This window comes from Oncorhynchus gorbuscha, unplaced genomic scaffold (assembly GCF_021184085.1).
Source record: "Oncorhynchus gorbuscha isolate QuinsamMale2020 ecotype Even-year unplaced genomic scaffold, OgorEven_v1.0 Un_scaffold_4433, whole genome shotgun sequence".
Lineage (NCBI taxonomy): Eukaryota > Metazoa > Chordata > Actinopteri > Salmoniformes > Salmonidae > Oncorhynchus > Oncorhynchus gorbuscha.
Window position 1 is genome coordinate 1 of NW_025748447.1, and position 16,863 is coordinate 16,863.

The 16,863-nt window shown below is 47.1% G+C and overlaps 1 pseudogene; it reads right to left on the bottom strand.

Annotated features, from left to right (window-relative positions):
• Positions 1-9,414: 9,414 nt before the first annotated feature.
• Positions 9,415-16,226, bottom strand: LOC124028556 (annotated as a pseudogene).
• Positions 16,227-16,863: the final 637 nt, after the last annotated feature.

Here is a 16,863-nt window from a genome sequence, read left to right on the forward strand (position 1 = left end):
CAAGGTGTCGCAGGTGTTGTTACTGTGGGTCCCAGGTGTTGTTGCTGTGTGTCCCAGGTGTTGTTGCTGTGGGTCCCAGGTGTTTTTGCTTTTTGTCACAGATGTTGTTGCTGTGGGTTCCAGGTGTTGTTGCTGTGGGTCCCAGGTGTTGTTGCTGTGGGTCCCAGGTGTTTTTGCTTTTTGTCCCAGGTGTTGTTGCTGTGGGTCCCAGGTGTCCCAGGTGTTGTTGCTGTGGGTCCAAGGTGTCCCAGGTGTTGTTGCTATGAGTCCCAGGTGTTGTTGTTGTTGTGGGTCCCAGGTGTCCCAGATATTGTTGCTGTGGGTCACAGGTGTCCCAAGTGTTATTGCGGTGCCAAGTTGAAACACTAACTCTGAGATCCTGACTATCTACTGATCAATGGGATATTTGCACAAAGTTGTGATTTGCATGTTAGGATTCAGCCCTTCTGTCTCTGGTCCTGTAACCCCAGTAGGGTCTCCTCCTCAGTAAAACACACGTGTCTGACTCATGGGGGGATTAAGCAGCTTAGAGACAGTTCTCCTGATCCACCAGGGATCCTGCATAAACTCTAATAAAATGTATGACTGACATTAGAGGAGACTAAAACAACTGTCCTGTTTGTGGGATTAATTATTTAGAGACAGACTGAGACAGTTAAACAAACCTAGGCAACAGCAAGAGCAGAAATACAATGCACAGGTTATCTCCATGTGTGAGAGAGAGGTGTGTGCGTGTGTGTGTTATGGGAGGCCATAGGTGGAGCATTGTGGTAAGTGTTAGGGTCAGGCAGGGATTACATGTGAATTTAATCTGATGTTCAGGATTACAGTCCGGCAATCAAACACTGACTGACCACATGGTCCAGCTGCTGCATTAAAAACTCACAAGCACACTTCCCAGTTTTTAGCATAGTCAAGTGAGAAACCAAGTACTGGTCTATCCCCTGGTAGTGTCACTGGTGGTGAACCGGGGTTAATGGGTTCAAGCAGTACGAGGTGTGTGATGTTTAGCATGTGTGAAAGCATGCATGCGGTTTTGTGTGTGTGTGTGTGTCTGGCCGTGCAGGGCAAGGCAGTCTTGGCGTTCCTCACTAATCTCAATGGCATTATCCCAGCATGTGTCTGAACAACAGAGGGAAATACTCTGCAGTCCTGAAATACCAATAAAAAAACCCTTGGTCGGTTCCACAGTGTAATTGGAGGCTGGAGGAGAACACTCAGGACAATTAAATTCACCCCCCCCCTTTTACTGCATCTGCATCTGTGGGCTCTATTCAATTAAACCCAGTCTAACATCCTAATGGTTTTGTGTACCTTAAAGACCAAAGGTTTGCTGCATACACGCTGCAAAGATATACTTCATATATGGACTGCAAACAGACTGGGCACATTTGGTAGAGTTGTCAGCTAATGTGAATTCAACGTGAAATCAACAAAACAAATTCACAATGATATTGGATTTAGGTTCAAATTTGGTTGGGAAAAGGATGCAATTGCCTTACGTTGATGACTTTTTGCAAATGTTTTGTTGAAATGAAGTGGAACAACGTGGATTCTACCACTTATTGGCCAGTGGGTAGTAACATCTAACTCAAGTAAAGAGTAAGCATGTAGACAGCCAACAACCAACTATGAGAAGTCATTCATTTTGTTTTCATTGCTATGATAGTGTGTGTACGTGCATCATTCAGGATGGCACCACAGTCACTGTCTGCAGTGGAATCCTCTCCTAAGTCCAAATACAGTCAAACACCCGAGAGAGACTTTACTACACAACAACAAGCTGACGTCACCTAGCCCTGTCTCCCCCTGCCCTGCCCGTCCTAGAGGGGTAGAGAGAGATGCCCAACACACTCCACTGCATCTACAGCCTATAGAAACCACACAGATGGAGAAATATGTGGTGCATTTATTTAGAAAAGTGTGTACAGATGTGAGTAAAGTAGTATCTCAGAGTTGGAGAATAGAGTCGATAGGGGAGCCTGTCTGAACGTTATAGTTGATCTCACTGGAGTTACAGGAGTCAGAGTACACAGAGGAGGGAGCTGGGGAGGGACAGGAGGAGGGGGGGTCCTGGTGGTGCAGGACTCTGGTCAGCAGGGTTGACCCCCCTTTATCCCCCACCTCTCTGACTCTCTCTTCACGCCCCTGTCCCTCCACTGGTAGCAGTGAGCTCAGCGCCCCCACAGAGAGAACGTTCAACTCTAACCCCTCCTGTCTAGGCACTCTGGGAGGCAGGGGGGGCGGGCACTCCTCAGGGAGAGGGGAGTGTCTGTCTGAGGGCTCTCTCTGGTTCCCCTGTTCCACATCCTCACAATCACGGTTCTCCCGGCGCCATTCCCTTGTTTTCTTCTGTTTGTGTTTCCGCTGCTCCTCAGGGTTCTCAAGGTTCTCACGCTCTCGGTCCCGGTTCTCATACAGCAGGGTTCCAGCACAGATGAAGATGAACAGGCCGATGCCCATCACGACAGGGCCGAGCAGTTTCATTCGCTCGCTGTGGGAGCTGCCTCGCCCACCCACAGGGTTAGGGGTGGAGCTAGCGTGCCCGGCCACAGCCACAAACATTCCCACCATCACCACGACAACACCTGCTAGTAGCCACGCCCAGGAGGAGCGGAGGCGGAGTCTGACTTCGAGCTCATCCTTCTGTGGGCAGGGCCATGTGGTTTGTGGGCAGGTTGTTTTAGGTGAGTGGGAGGAGTCTTGGGTGCAGATGGCGTTGACCGCTCCGGTGGACCCCTCTGCTGTCATCCTCTACCACAGACTGGATAGACAGAGGACAAGTACAGGAGAGAGAGAGAGAGAGAGGATGAGGACAGGAGAGAGAGGACGCAGACAAGAGAAAGAGGGAGGGAGGGAGGACGAGGACAGGAGAAAGAGGGAGGGAGGACGAGGACAGGAGAAAGAGGGAGGGAGGACGAGGACAGGAGAAAGAGGGAGGGAGGATGAGGACAGGAGAAAGAGGGAGGGAGAACGAGGACAGGAGAAAGAGGGAGGGAGAACGAGGACAGGAGAAAGAGGGAGGGAGAACGAGGACAGGAGAAAGAGGGAGGGAGAACGAGGACAGGAGAAAGAGGGAGGGAGAACGAGGACAGGAGAAAGAGGGAGGGAGAACGAGGACAGGAGAAAGAGGGAGGGAGAACGAGGACAGGAGAAAGAGGGAGAGAGAACGAGGACAGGAGAAAGAGGGAGAGAGGACGAGGACAGGAGAAAGAGGGAGAGAGGACGAGGACAGGAGAAAGAGGGAGAGAGGGCGAGGACAGGAGAAAGAGGGAGAGAGGACGCGGACAGGAGAAAGAGGGAGAGGGGAGAGGGAGGAGGACGCGGACAGGAGAAAGAGGGAGAGGGGGAGGGGAGGACGCGGACAGGAGAAAGAGGGAGAGGGGGAGGGAGGACGCGGACAGGAGAAAGGAGGGAGGACGCGGACAGGAGAAAGAGGGAGGCGGAGGACGCGGACAGGAGAAAGGGGAGGGAGGGGAGGACGAGCACAGGAGAAAGAGGGAGGGGAAAAGGGGGAGGGACGCGGACAGGAGAAAGAGGGAGAGAGGACGCAGACAGGAGAAAGAGGGAGAGAGGACGCAGACAGGAGAAAGAGGGAGAGAGGGCAGAGGAGAAAGAGGGAGAGAGGGAGGGAGGGAGAGGGAGGGAGGAGGGAGGGAGGGAGGGAGGGAGGGAGGGAGGGAGGAGGGCGAGCACAGGAGAAAGAGGGAGAGAGGACGAGGACAGGAGAAAGAGGGAGAGAGGACGAGGACAGGAGAAAGAGGGAGAGAGGACGAGGGAGAGAGGACGAGGACAGGAGAAAGAGGGAGAGAGGACAGGAGAGAGGGAGGGAGGGAGGGGGGACGCGGACAGGAGAAAGAGGGGAGGGAGGACGAGCACAGGAGAAAGAGGGGGGGAGGGGAGGACGAGCACAGGAGAAAGAGGGAGGGAGGGGAGGACGAGCACAGGAGAAAGAGGGAGAGAGGATGAGGACAGGAGAGAGAGAGGGTGAGGACAGGAGAAAGAGGGAGGATGAGGACAGAAGAGAGGATGAGGATAGAAGAAAGTGGACAGAAGAGAGGACAAGGACAAGAGAGAGAGAAAGAGGACAGGAGAGAGAGAAAGAGGACAGGAGAGAGAGAAAGAGGACAGGAGAAAGAGGGAGGATGAGGACAGCAGAGAAGACGAGGACAAGAGAGAGAGGATGAGGACAGCAGAGAAGACGAGGACAAGAGAAAGAGGATGAGGTTAGGAGAGAAAGAGGACGAGGACAGGAGAGAAAGAGGGCAGGAGAGAGAGAAAAAGGACGAGGACAGGACAGAGAGGGAGAGAGGACAGGAGAAAAGAGGGGGTAAGGACAGGAGAGAGGGGGACGAGTACAGGAGAGAGGGGACGTGGACAGGAGAGAGAGGGGACGAGGACAGGAGAGAGAGGGACGAGGACAGGAGAGAGAGGGGACGAGGACAGGAGAGAGGGGGGGACAGGAGAGAGAGGACAGGAGAGAGAGAGGGGACGAGGACAGGAGAGAGAGGGGACGAGGACAGGAGAGAGAGGGGACGAGGACAGGAGAGAGAGGGACGAGGATAGGACAGGGGATGAGGAGGAGAGGGGACGAGGACAGGAGAAAGAAAGGACGAGGGACAGGAGAGAGGGAGGGCGAGGACAGGAGAGAGGTAAGGGGGAAGAGTAGGGGTTAAATCAGAGGAAGAGAAAAAAGACAGGGGGAAAAGGGTGGGGTGGAGTGAGAGGGAATGTTGAGAGTTGACTTTGTAAACAACAGGAAATAACAGAGGTGATAAAAACCCCAGAAGTTAATGAGATGCAGTATGTGAGTCTCTCGCGCCCCCTTCTAAACTCCACGCTAGATTACCCTGTACACAAGCCCGTTCACTGTAGCCGTCACATTTAAACTCGAACTAAATATTCCACAATAGCCTATGTAAATAATAAAACAAAGCACTGTCAAGACTGACATATAAATGGCGTCCAATTCTTAACTAAATTGATAATATATGGTCCCAGTGGTAACTCTCAATTGACCAAGTCCCAGATGTAGCTTCTATTTGATTTCACATAAAGTAATTTCGTCTGATTTGGGGCTTTCCTTGAACATAACATTCAATCGTTCCGTCACTTAAACAAGGAACATGAATGCAAAAAACGAGACCTTTAGTAAAGATTACAACAAGTTCAGAAATTGTAGATTTTACATAATATTATATAAATGATGACATTAACACCAGTCAAAAACGTTAATCGAAGGGTTGAACTTGTGCAACATTGTAGCAGACCCTCGACAACTTGCGTTGTCCGATTCCGGATGCAATAAAACGGTAATCTTTTAATTTACGGTTATCTGTTGCTAAAGCCTTTTTGACATTGGGAATGTCTGAATAATGTTTTAAAAAAGTAAGTCAACACTATTGACCAAATACAAACTAAAATTAACAAGTAACACTTGCTTTTCATGTGCTGCGCTCTGATTTTTGAGAACGTTCCGATAATGGTTACTTGCCTCGATTTGGCTGTTGCTCAGTTGTGGACATGATTTGGCTGTTGCTCGGTTGTGGACATTTCCGCGTCGCTCCTGCTGCTGACATATCTGGAACTATTTTCTCAACATGATGCCCGTTATTTATTTTGTCCCTACATTCACATGGTCAGCGTTGACTCTTCAGCTCCCTCTCTAAAATGTTTTCCCGGAGTTTCACCCCTCAACCAGGCTGCTTAACATCTGTCCAGCCTTGGTTTAAAGCGGCGAGTAGGCTACTACGGCGCATGCGAGATCTTGGTCCTCATAAATTCCCGATTACTAAATATGCCTAAATGTTTCAGTTGCCTTTTGACTTGACTCTATACTATGCGCACACTTTTCTTTTTGTTAGTTTGATGTTTCAGAAGCAGTAAGCCAGAGCATTACGCTCTGTGTGTTTTTTTTTGTGGTTTTAATATCCCAACTAGGGTCATTTTGCTGGACCCCACAAGGAAAATAACATCTACTTTAAATTTAGGGTTTACAGTTAGAATTAGGGATTAGGGGGGTTAAGGTTAGGGAAAATAGATTTTTGAATGGGAATCAATTGTTTGGTACCCACAAGGATAGTTAAACCAGACTGTGTGTGTGTGTTAACAAGATAAGCTGTATCTGGTTGTGAGGGGGTCGTGGGATTCGTTGGCTGGTTTGGGAGAGTCCCACAGTGATCCTAGTAGTTATTATTAGTTAGAACAGCAGCATACTTGGGGATAAAGGGAGGAGAAGAGGGATTGATAAATAGATTGGTGTGGGCCGCGATGGAGAAAAGCTTATGACATAACCAGGTGTGTCCGTAGACAGGACAGGTGTGGTGTCAGTTCCTGTGAATCTGAGACATGATACAGACACACCACTGACACAAGGTAATGATGACCACAGATCAGTGTGGTTAACAGATCAGAAGAGTGGATAACCAAGCCCTCAGGCAGTATGCACATTAGAAGAATATACAATCCCAGAGACTGCATTTCATTTATTCCATTCCACTCACACACTCCAGCAAACGAAAGCCATCATGCACCTACACCACTCACACCATCTCACAAGTCAACAGCACGTATCAATGCCCCTTAAATTAAAATACAGAAATAACGGTTTTGAATATAAACTATATTGTTGATAAACACATTATGCTCATTGCAACACACTTCCAAGGTATCGCACGGAGGAGATTGACAAAAAAATTGTTTACAAAATTTCACTAAAGTTTTAAAAGATGAATTCTTCAGTTCAATAAAAAAAAAATACATTTTTAATTTCTTGGAAAAGATTGGTATTGATTTGCATAAGCTTCCAAATAACCACTTTCTATAGTGATGCAGGGTGTCACAACCCCAAAGCTATAATACACTATTTACACGGTGTACACAAAGATCAATGAAACAGGAAACAATATTCATTCAGAACAAATTGATGAATTTTGTCTTTCTTTCTTTACGTTCCAATTTCATTAGTGTTTTACCATTGGCTCTAAAGCAGGTACATAGAAACACATCTCTCTTCAGTTCAATTAGTCCTGAAGTCCAGCTTTCCTTAAAGTTCCAATGCTATAACATTCACCCTTTTAAATAAACATCTGACTGACGCGCACACGCACACGCACACGCACACACACACACACACAAACCAATCCTCTCCCTCCACCCAAGCCTTGAGACGTGCCAACCTCTTCCTGCCCTGGACATGTAGAGGAATGTATCCATCTGACAGAGAGGTAAACTACATGGTGAGTTTCTTTCACAACAATAAATAAGAACTCAAGTATTCCAGTAAAAACATGTTTGGACTAATCTGGTTCCATCTGCTCAGGGCTCAGCACCATTTCCTCAAACATTATTATTTTTAAAATGATAATTTTAAAGGTGGACGCAGCGATATGACGTAGATGCTGAAAGTAAACAGCATTGTGGATCAATTCCCACAACAACTATGAGCGTTAAGCGCGAGGCTTAACTTCTCCACTGTTTTGATTCCCGGTAGCCAGGCCAGGGAACAGTGTGAAGCGAACCCATCCACATGTGAGGGAGGACGGCTCATAGTAATGTCTGGAATGGAGTGAATGCAATGCTATCAAACACATGGAAACCAATACCATTCAACTGATTCCGTTCCAATGAGCCCGTCTTCCCCAATTAAAAAGCCACCAGCCTCCTGTTCCGCAGACACCGTGTGTGAGGTCCTGCATCTCACTCATCTCAATATCTGTGGAGCTGCTCGTGGCAACGTCATTTCACTGAGTCTACCTTCAAATTTAATTCAATATCAATACTTTAAAGATGCCTGAACTTTAAAGGTGCCCACTACTAATTTCTTACTCACTCAGAAAAACATTTAAGTTCATGGGGCAATCTGCAGTTGCTACATACATTTTTGATTCTCAAAGAATATCTTATAAATGCCTCATGAGCTTAGTTCAACTGTCGTACCCCATCAGAACCCCAAAACACCAAATATAAGCTTGTTCATCTTCAATGTTGGTAAGCAAAGTAAATGTAAACAAACACTGTATAGCCTCAAAACATCATTTTGATGGTCAGTCCTTGTATACATAGTTCTGTCTATGAATTTGAGAGCGGTAACATTTCTCCAGCCCCATCCATCCCTCAGCTTTTGGCCAAAACAGTGGTGGGGTTACTGCTCTGTTGTTTCAACTCCAGATTGCCCCTTTAAATTATAATTGTTGCTATGTTATAGTATAAAACACTTTCTTGGTTGAATGTGATGTCTGTCTGACATGTAAGATCTCAATTGCATAATCCTCGCGTCCTCTCTCATCTAATGGGTTTTAAGAAGGAGACGAGGAGAGGACACGAGGAGTATGCAATTAAGAACTTCCAACAGACACCACAGGTACATCCTCTCTACTCCTCTACACTGACACCAGGTACATCCTCTACTCCTCTACACTGACACCAGGTACATCCTCTCTACTCCTCTACACTGACACCAGGTACATCCTCTACTCCTCTACACTGACACCAGGTACATCCTCTCTACTCCTCTACACTGACACCAGGTACATCCTCTCTACTCCTCTACACTGACACCAGGTACATCCTCTCTACTCCTCTACACTGACACCAGGTACATCCTCTCTACACTACATCCTCTACACTGACACCAGGTACATCCTCTCTACTCCTCTACACTGACACCAGGTACATCCTCTACACTGACACCAGGTACATCCTCTCTACTCCTCTACACTGACACCAGGTACATCCTCTCCTCCTCTACACTGACACCAGGTACATCCTCTCTACTCCTCTCTACACTGACACCAGGTACATCTACTCCTCTACACTGACACCAGGTACATCCCTCTACTCCTCTACACTGACACCAGGTACATCCTCTCTACTCCTCTACACTGACACCAGGTACATCCTCTCTCTCCTCTACACTGACACCAGGTACATCCTCTCTACACTGACACCAGGTACATCCTCTCTACTCCTCTACACTGACACCAGGTACATCCTCTCTACTCCTCTACACTGACACCAGGTACATCCTCTCTACTCCTCTACACTGACACCAGGTACATCCTCTCTACTCCTCTACACTGACACCAGGTACATCCTCTCTACTCCTCTACACTGACACCAAGTACATCTTCTCTACACCTCTACACTGACACCAGGTACATCCTCTCTACTCCTCTACACTGACACCAGGTACATCCTCTCTACTCCTCTACACTGACACCAGGTACATCCTCTACTCCTCTACACTAACACCAGGTACATCCTCTCTACTCCTCTACACTGACACCAGGTACATCCTCTCTGTATCCTCTCTACTCCTCTACACTGACACCAGGTACATCCTCTCTACTCCTCTACACTGACACCAGGTACATCCTCTCTACTCCTCTACACTGACACCAGGTACATCCTCTACTCCTCTACACTGACACCAGGTACATCCTCTCTACTCCTCTACACTGACACCAGGTACATCCTCTCTGTATCCTCCCTACTCCTCTACACTGACACCAGGTACATCCTCTCTACTCCTCTACACTGATGTGGAAGAACAGGATAGCTGAAAGCAGATTCCTGGTGGCCATCCATTACGTTGCTCTGACCTCTCCTACGGGCTCAGATCAGTGCAGATGAAGACCAAAGAATGATAAGGTGAGGAGGCAAAGAAAGAGATTAAACTTCTCTAGACTATTCAGATACAGCGGTCGGGTGTGGGAGGAAATGAAGCGTCAGGGGGCGTCTCACTCCTCATCAGCGTTCTTCAGCATGAGTATGGCGTTGTATATCTTGAGGGCAGGGCCTAGTTTGATTGACAGGATCTTGACTATGTCTGCTTGGGTGAGAAGCAGGAAGGCCTCTCCATCCATTTGCTGGAGCGATACACAGAGACACAAAATAAGCTCCAACACAGAACGTGTGCGTGAGTGTTTGAATGTCAATGGCAGAATCTAACTTGACTTTGTTGCATTGTCAGAGGATACACCAACCAGGAGCAGCAGATGTGAGGAGTGTGTGTGACTATTGTGATTCACAAAGTTGGGTTTTTAAATGGTAGGTCTTACCTCTGTCCTGAAGGTGGCAGCATGCTCTTTACAGCCCGGGAGCCCTTTGACAAAACTGGCCACCTGAACCACAGGGAAACAAACATTAAGACACACACACACACACACACACACGATTAAAATGCAATAGGATGCATAAAGCTATGGTATTGGGTGTATGTGTAATGTATGTGTTTTGCACAATATGTGAGTTTGTACAGTATGCGTAGAGCGCCTGTACATGTTTGTATTGCCTATGTGTTTATGTGTGCGTGTCTGACCTCGTCGGCGGTCCAGGTTGCAACTCTCTTAGCTGTGAGGCCCAGGACCTCAGGGAGCAGCTGGCAGTGTTTGTCCCAGCACAGAGCCACCCTGTGAGGGGAGAGGAGGAGCCACCGGGAGAACACTGACTCATGGAGCGCCTGCTGGAGAGACAGGGAGTCTGGGGGAGAGGGAGGAGAAATTAGCTGTAAATATCTTCAATAGACATGCACAGACAATATATAATCCACACAGCGTTACACTCATTCTCTATTTCTGAGAGCAGAACCTCTACCTTTCCCATCTCCACTCTCCTGCTTGACGACGTGCAGCTTCAGATACTTTGGGACTGGAGCAGACCTGTTGAAAAACAACATACAGCGCCTTCAGAAAGTATTCACACCCCACAAATCTTTCCACATTTTGTTGTGTTACAGGCTGAATTTAAAATGAATTAATTAGAGCTGTGTTTTGTCACTGGCCGACACACAAGTCCCCATAATGTCAAAGTGGAATTATGTTTTTATTTTATTTTGAATTACTAATTAAAAATGAAAAGCTGAAATGTCTCGAGTCAATAGGTTCAGGAGTAAAAATGTGCTTAAGTCACATAATAAGTTGTATGGACTCACTCTGTGTGCAATAAGTGTTTAACATCTCTGTACCCCACAAATACAATTATCTGTAAGGTCCCTCAGTCGAGCAGTGAATTTCAAAAACAGATTCAACCACAAATCCAGGGATGTTTTCCAATGCCTCCCAAAGAAGGTCACCTATGGGTAGATGGGTAAAAATACATTTAAAAAATAGACATTGAATATCCCTTTGAGCATAGTGAAGTTATTAATTACACTTTGGATGGTGTATCAATACACCCAGTCACTACAGCCGTTCTTCCTAACTCAGTTGCCGGAGAGGAAGGAAACTGCTCAAGGATTTCACCATTAGGCAATGGTGACTTTAAAACAGTTACAAAGTTTAATGGCTGTGGTAGAAGGATGGATCAACAACACTGTAGTTACTCCACAATACTAACCATTCTGAGAGTAAAAGGAAGGAAGCCTTTACAGAATATAAAATATTCCAAAACACGCATTCTGTTTGCAACAAGGCACTAAAGTAGTACTACAAAAAATGTGACAAAGCAATTAACTTTATGTCCTGAATACAACATGTTATATTTGGGGGCAAATCCAATACAACATATTACGGAGTACCACTCTCCACATTCCAAGCATAGTGGGGCTGCGTCATGTTATGGGTATGCTTTTAATCACTAAGGACTGGGGAGTTTTTCAGGTTAAAAATTAAACCTAATGGAGATAAGCACAGGCAAAATCCTAGAGGAAAACCTGGTTCAGTCTGCTTTCCACCAGACACTGGGAGATGAATTCACCTTTCAGCAGGACAATAACCTAAAACAACAAAGCCAAATCTACACTGAAGTTGCTTACCAAGAAGACAGTGAAATTTCCTGAGGCCGAGTTCCAGATTTTACTTAAATCTAATCGAAAATCTATGGCAAGACCAGAAAATGGTTGTCTAGCAATGATCAGCAACCAATTTGACAGAGTTTGAAGAATTTTGCAAAGAATAATGGGCAAGTGTAGAAGGTATGGAAAGCTCTTAGAGACTTACCCAGAAAGACTCACAGCTGTAATCGCTGCCAAAGGTGCTTCTACAAAGTATTGACTCGGGTGTGAATACTTATGTAAATGAGGCATTTCTGTATTAATTGCCCAAAAATTTGCTAACATTTCTAGAATCATGTTTTCACTTTGTCATTAGATGTGCAGATGGGTGAGAAAAAAAATCTATTTAATCCATTTTGAATTCAGGCTGTAACACAATAAAATGTGGAATAAGTCAAGGGGTGTGAATACTTTGTGAAGGCATTGTACTCTCTTAGTAAACAACAAATAATATAATAATAACAACAAACACTCTGCTCCATCATGCATTCTAGAGTTTGGTAGGAGAGAGTGGAGTCTGTGTGCTACCTCTTGGCCGTGGCTCCGTCGTTGATGGGCTCAGTGGAGCCCCCTGGTGGCTCACTCTGACTGCTGCACCTGGATTGTTCGCCCTCGTCTACCGTCGGCCCCCTAGTTACACTACCATAGAAACAACTGTTACCATGGAAACAAGTCCACAACTCCAGACTTTATTTGCAGTCAGATAAACAAAGTCATGGAAGCTCTTCAAACCCCTTCTGTTACATGTTCCACATACCTGGTCTGAGGGAGTCGTCTGCAGGCTCGGGCTGCTCCGGTGTGGTGGGGCTGTTTGTCTGGGTGTGTGGAGGAGGGTCTGGGCGTCGCCCACGGTGATGAGGTCCACTCAGGGTCATAGGTCGTTCTCCACTCAGACGGTCTGGTACCTGGCCCTCCCTGTTCAGGTTCATCTCAGAGTACGGACAACTCACTCCCCTACACACACAAGTTCAGAACAGGAACACACATCACCTTACTGACAGATTATAGCACACAGATCACAAGTCATTGTATGACGTGTTTTGATTAAAACTTTTTGACAGTTAGTGTGTGTGTTTGTTACTGACGTGTAGTGGGTTCCGTAGCGGGGTCCTCGGATGTGACCTACCCCATTGCATCCTGGGGTAGGACAGCCCTGCCCTGGGAGGACCAGCATATCAGTGGAGCCTGAAACACACCGCAGAGTTAATACTACACACAGAGACACACATACACACATAAACAGATTGGGAAATATTTGTGGGTTTCAGCAAAGTTATAACCATGTCAATTTTTTGGAAGTGTGTGCGTGTGTGTCTCACCATTGGAGGGGTGTTGTAGGGGATGACTAGTCTTCTGACACCAGCCCACAGGGTGCAAGTCTGGGCAGTCAGCATCCACCCAGTAGTCGTACTCTTCACTCCAGCCATCGAAATGGATCTGAGAAAGACAGAGAGTTACACACACACTACTCCACAATAATCATTCTGCACTCTCACACACAGCATACCCTTAGTCGGTGGTCCTCAACCTCTGCGATGGTTGCTACGCGGATGAGCATGGGATTCCTCTTATCGACAGCTTCCAGCTTCATTCCAGCCTGGAACCCATGGCACGGACGCTACAGGACACATTCAAGAGTTAACATCAGGTGATACAGATGGATTAATATACATGTTTTATAACGGGTGTAGCTGACATAAATAAAGACTGTCAGTGGACCCAGAACAGAGCCCTGGGGAACTCCATGTGAAATTCCCCCAGGCCTCCCAATCAACACCAACAATGTAATTTGCATGTGTCATATGTTTTGAGTGTTAACTCTATGTGTGTGTGAGAATGTGAGTGTCTTACCAGTTTGAAGGCACGTGCAGGGGCTGCCTGTGTGCCAGTCTCCTCCATGTATTTATCCCAGGAAAAACTCCTCGGGTGCTTATACTCTAAGAGGAGAAACCACAACACACACCCTTATACAATGTTTCATGGTGTATCCAAATAAAGCGATGAAAAATGTTTGTGTGCGTCTCACCAGCAGGGGTGGTGAGGGTCAGCTCAGCCTCCTCACAGTAGCCTACAGGGTGGATGTAGGGACTGCTGGCATCACACCAGTAGTCATAGGTGTCGTCCCAGTTGTCAAAGTGTATGAGGAGTCTGTTGTCAACAGCAGCCGCGATGGACGCTACGCAGATCAGATATGGGTTCTTCTTATCCACCGCCTCTAGCTTCATACCCGCACGGAACCCTGACGGAGTAACCGACTACACACACACATGCACCCACATAGTTCATATACAAAAACTTACTTGAATGGACCGAAGGTCACCAACTAATTCACAACACACTATTAATGGATCCACACAGGCTGTCAGGTAGGCTCACCGTGTTGAGGCTCTTGAAGAGGTGTTTGGGGGCCAGTTGACCTCTGCAGTTCTTCACATACATGTTCCAGTTGAACTCCCCATCCTTACAACCTACACACAAAAGGTTGAAGGTTATAGTTTTGTCTATCCACACACACAACATTGTACAGTCGGTAGAATATGCATGTGTGTCGGGTGTGTGTGTATGTGTGTCTGGTGTGTTTGTATCCGTGTCTGGGGTGTGTGTGAGGTGTGTGTGTCGGGTGTGTGTGTGTGCATGTGTGTGTATGTGTATGCGTGTCGGGTGTGTTTGTATCTGTGTGTGTGTATGTGTACCTTTAGGCAGTAGCAGCTTGTGTCCCATCTTCTCACACCAGCCCGCCGGCTTCACATCCCAGGTGTCAGCATTTACCCAGAAGTCATAACACTCTGGATACCCATCGAAATGAAGCCTTACCCTATAACCCTGGATCTGAGACCAACAGAGAGAGAAAGAGACAGAGAGGAAGGAATGCAAAGAAATGAGGGAAAGCAAAGAGTTAATTGTTAGAAAGCAGACATTCCTCCTATATCTTATTGGTCTGACCTGTTAGACACGTACCTCAGCAACACTGAGCACACAGAACAGAGAGGGGTGACAGGGTCCAATCCTTCTAACTTCATCCCCACTTTGAAGGCATTCCTGCTCTGAGGGAACGACTGGTGCTGCGAGGCACACACACATAACACTCTTTCACATGTCTGTACAGCTGTGTGTGTGTGTCAGAGAGAGTATGATAAAGTGTGCGTGCCTCACCTCCTTGAACAGTTTAAGGGGGGCAGCTATAGCCTTCTCCTCCTCCATGTAGGAGGGCCAGCTCCAGGATCGCTTCTTATTGGGTGGGGCTGTCACTGGGGGTGGGACAACAAAACAGTCACATCAGCAAATCAGTGACATGAAAAGCAGCAGGATTGCAGCACTGACCCCTGGTCTACCTAATTGGACAAACTTTCCAACCCTTGTCATTCCCAACAAATCCATCCCTCCATCTATCCATCCTCTCATCTATCCATCCTCTCCCTCCCCTCAGTGTAATAATAGGACATACCTAGCTTGGCCAGCTTAGCAGCTCTCCTCCCTTTGACAGCCTTGGACTTGTCCTGTAGAGAGAGACAGTCACTCATCGGCAGGTGAGCTGCCACACACACACACACACAACATCACAATGCTTTTCAGGACCAGCGTTGGCCACATCTTCTATCATCACCTCTTCCTCCTCCTGGTTGTCTTCCTCTTCATCACCAGAGTCCATGTAGATCTTCCTCTTCTTCCTCACTCGTTTCCCCAGTCCCACCTCCCCCCCCTCTCTCTCCCTCCGCTCTCCGGGTGATGACCTAAACACACATGGAACAGAGGTCATTCTAAGAACTATGCTCATGTGATGACTGTTTTGGGTCTTAACTGTTACTACTATCAATATGCTTTCTAAAATACAATATAGTAAGAACAGCTAACATGTTTACCTGCCACTGGGGGGCTGGACACAAATGGAGCTGCAGTATTTGCCCTGGAGGAAACTTTCCAGTGGACCGGAGCCCCCACATGACCTACAACTAGCCATCGCAGCCCTGGGGCCTGCCTCCACCTCGGGGCCTACCTCCGCCCTGGGGCCCGCCTCCACCCTGGGCTCCCCCACCATGGGACCCTCCTCTAGAGACAGAAGCACAGGGCCTTGAGCTGGGGGAAAGAGCAGAATAATATTGAAGCTTTGTAATTCTATGCCCCCATCTGCAGAGCACCCAGTATGTAGTATGCTAATATACACAGTGCTGACATATATCAGAGCTAAATACTACACACCTGTATTATAAACAGTCAAAACTACGTTATAACTCCTTCATAACCATACGTTTACTTTACCCTTAGGTGCAAGTGGCTGGACTTCCTTGGCTGCAGAAGAGGCTGCGCTGCTCTCTGATTGGGCCTCTGGTGGAGGGGTGGGGCTTTTCGACTGGGCGGGGTTCTGGGGGGTTGGCCCTGACTCTTTGACCTCTGGCTCTGTCACAATCTCCAAAGTTCCAAACTCTGTCATACGGAACTGAGAGATACCAGTCAGTCTACCTGTCTGTGGTATCCACACACACACACACACACACACACACACACACACACACACACACACACACACACACACACACACACACACACACACACACACACACACACACACACACACACACACACACACTACCACTTGATGTCGCTGCCAGGCAGTGTGGCAATGCCGTCCTGCCAGTCCAGAGCGCCCATCATGTCAAACTCTGCCCCTGGGGGGGCCATCACTGGGAGGGTGTCGGTCATCTCTCCCTGCTCTCCTCCTCCTGCACTGACATCAATCAATCCATCAGTCAAAATCAAATCAAAATGGTATTTGTCACATGCGCCGAATACAACAGGTAGACCTTACAGTGAAATGCTTACTTAGAAGCCCTTAACAACAATGCAATTTAAAAAACAAATATACCTAAAAAAAATAAGAATAAGAAATAAAAGTAACAAACAATTAAAGAGCAGCAATAAAATAACAACAGCGAGGCTATATACAGGGGTTAGTCGAGGTAATATGTACATGTAGGTAGAGTTAAAGTGATTATGCATAGATGATAACAGAGCGTAAAAAGGGGGGGGGGGCAATGCAAATAGTCTGGGTAGCCATTTTATTAGATGTTGAGGAGTCTTATGTCTTGGGTATA